This window comes from Triticum dicoccoides, chromosome 6B (assembly GCF_002162155.2).
Source record: "Triticum dicoccoides isolate Atlit2015 ecotype Zavitan chromosome 6B, WEW_v2.0, whole genome shotgun sequence".
Lineage (NCBI taxonomy): Eukaryota > Viridiplantae > Streptophyta > Magnoliopsida > Poales > Poaceae > Triticum > Triticum dicoccoides.
The window spans coordinates 21971202-21974543 of record NC_041391.1 but is presented as its reverse complement, the minus strand read 5'-3'; the positions used below and the strand labels follow the sequence as shown (position 1 = coordinate 21974543).

The 3342-nt window shown below is 42.8% G+C and overlaps 1 long non-coding RNA gene across 1 annotated transcript; it reads left to right on the top strand.

Moving 5' to 3' along the window:
- The first annotated feature begins 2498 nt into the window (after positions 1-2498).
- LOC119321078 lies at positions 2499-3067 on the top strand. The gene is made up of 2 exons (XR_005155114.1): positions 2499-2609; positions 2790-3067. It is a non-coding gene; the product is annotated as an uncharacterized LOC119321078 (long non-coding RNA).
- The last annotated feature ends 275 nt before the right edge of the window (positions 3068-3342 follow it).

Here is a 3342-nt window from a genome sequence, read left to right as displayed (position 1 = left end):
TACATACCATCAGCCCCGAGGGTGAACTAATGCCTCCCTATCATGGAGACCACCAAGATGATGAAGATGGCATCCGGTGATGATTTCCACCTTCGGCACGGTGCGAAAAACGACTCCGAATGAGTTTTTGTGGATACAGAGGCTTGCAGCGGTGGAACTTCTCATCTAAGTTTCTTTTCCGGCGTTTCTATATTTATAGGATTTTTCAGCATTGGACTTACGCCAGGAAGCTTCACGAGAGACCCAGAAGCTCACACACCACGCCCTGGGGGGTGGGCGCGCCCACGAGCTGGTGGCTCCCTGGATTTCGTTTGGTCCAACTCTTGGGCTCCGAGGGTCTCTTCTGGTCCAAAAAAATCACCGTAAAATATTTCTGGCATTTGGACTTCATTTTTCTACAGACCAAAAATAGCCAAAAGACAAGACCTCACACTGGGCACTAGATAAAAAGGTTAATCCATCAAAATTATATAAAAGTGCACCAAAACCATATGGAATTCATATAAATATTCCATGAATATTTCATATATTCTAGATACGCTGGAGACATATCAGCGCGAAAAATCCATCCTCCTCCGAAGTCGGTCGTGGCACCTCGACACGAGAAATCCCCCTTCTATCCCACAACCAAATATGCCACCTCGGTGTCCCATGATCAAAACGGTTGGGGTTATTTTTATAACTTACCCCATATTTCAGACAAGCGCGTCCCTAACCATGGTTCCCCTCCCAATCCCTCTATCACCCCCATTCGTACACCGAGGCCACCAAAACCCATGAATCCCCACCCTCTGTCATCCACCACCCGACAACTGCCAGCCAGAGCCTCTTCCCCGATGATGTCATCCACCATAATAGCTAGACATCATCGTCCACCACACCGAATGAGGATCTGTTGTTGATCTCGTCGTCCTGCCGGTTCAGCTGCCCCGTACTCCACCTCCAAGGAGCTTCCCCAATGTTCGCCTCGTCTATCACGCCACCTCCATTCCCACAATGTCGTCTTCACCTGCCCCGTCGGAACCGCCACCCTCGCCGATTCCTCGGATGAAGCTGAGTCCTACTAGGTGCCACCAAAAAGGTTCTACACTCATCACTGCATTTTCTCCCAGATTTCATCTCATGGCATTGCCGGTGCTCGATCCTGAGCCACCATGGCGCAGCTCCACCGATGGTGGCATCACCATCCACTTCCTCCACGATGTCTCTCCCACATGGCGTTGCTCCTCGGCACCGACGTCCACACCAATAGGCGCTGGTGTTTCTGCCATGTCTCTCGCTCGCGTTGCTACTGCTTCGACTCTCGATCGCGCTACTGCTCTGCTCTTGCAATCAATCACGTTGCTGCTCTTCTCATGATCTTGTTTGTGTTGTTGCTCCGCTCTTGCTCTCGCTCGCGCTACTGCTTCTACACGACCTACTACAGCTCTGCTCTAGCTCTTGCTCAAGGTGCTGCTCCGGGCGCTGTTGCTACATGAGTTGCTGCTCCTTCTGCTCTCTGCTAGTTCATACCCTGCTCGAGAGGCTACTGATTTGGATCACTGCTTCTCTGCTACTAGTGCTTGAATGGCCTAAACTACTAGTGCAGTGCTTCTCTTGTACTAGTGATATCAGTTTTGATAGTAAAATTCAGTTTCATCGGTAAAATTCAATTTCGAAAGTAAAATTTAGTTTTGACAGTTAAGTTCAAAGACTTGAGCCGGTCTTAGAGGAAAGACTAGGAACCTAATCTTACCATTTATTATTTTACAAGTACATATGTGTTTTCCACTTTATCACATATTCTGGATCATAGCAGTTATAGCATATAATATAAACTTTTAATTATGAAAATAGAAATATAATAATAAAATATTATTTCCTGTAGGGCATATTTCCTACAAACATATGGTAAAAATCATGTGGTTACTATCTGAGTATGTTACAAATCCATATGAACATGTGCAAACAACTTTAATATGTAGAAATAAATGTCTACATTATAAACACCAATTTTGGTTGTTCATATCTTCTTTCAGAATGGCTTTCGTGCACATAGAACCACACATCAATTGAATATCAGAATTGCAGCATGCATGTAGGAGTTAAGTGTCTACAGTATTATACTCCATATATTTGGTGGTTCATATCTTCTTTCAGAATGGCTTTCATGCATATAGAGCCACATGTCGATAGAATATCAGCATTGCAGCATGCATGTAGAAACTAAATGTCTACAATATTATACTCCAAAAATTTGGTGGTTCGTATGTTCTTTTAGAATGGCTTTCATGCATATAGGAGATAAATGCCTACTTTATTATACTCCACAATTCGGTGGTTCATATCTTCTTTCATAATGGCATCCATGCAGATACAACCACATCTTCGAGGTAGAATATCAGAATTGCAACATGCATATCTTCTAGATAGGATCACACAATCATTTCTTTGACTTTTTTAGGTCTAATCTTTCCAGGCTATAAGATAGGGTGTAGCCTATTTTCATGTGCATCAATTTCATGCCCTCTTAGTTGCTTTTGGGATTGTTCATTCGTGGAGACATATGGGAGACGTCAAGCTGACAGGCTTGTTATGCCTGTTCCTGCTCATACCAGTTTTAGTTTCTGGTAAGCATTGTCCGAAAATTTCATATGAATAACAAGGAACTTCCTCAAAGCTTTTTATACCTTTTTTTAATATTGTGTGAAATTCGTACTCCATGCCACTACTTTTCATCTTGTTCTTTTGTGGAACATCATAGGATCTGAATTTCCTTTTGTACACAAAATTCTGTGGTTATTTCATAGGTTCGGAAGCAGAGATGATATGCGAGCGCTATAGTGTGACCTATTTTACTTTAGTATGCAAGTATGATCTATGTGTTCATGCATGCCACAAGGAGCACAAGGAGAGCTTTCATAAAGCCTTTTGTTTCGTGTTCCCCAGACTTTGTATGTGCCGATGGAAGTGTTGAATAAGAAACATGTTCCAAGTATCATAGGGTGTGTGATGTAACAAGTAATAATGTTTTGTAGTGCGATGAATTGACAATGAGCAATGGAAGGAGTTGAGGATCTACCAAATATTCCTTACGTCGTTATCTATACCTATTAATAAAGTAAGGTGCATTTCTCCGATTTTTTTTCTTTCATCCATCGTCTAGGCTTACTTTTGTCCGACACGAGAAGCCGTTAAGAATGTACTGTCCACGATGATACTAAAATTCTTTCTGAAGCGACTTAAAAGAAAAATTGCTACGAAGTCGACCCACTTAACCTAGCCCATTTAAGTAAGAGGAGGCGAAAATATTGTCTTTTGGTGTATGCACATATTGTGGGGCCCAGTCAAGCCAGCCCAAGG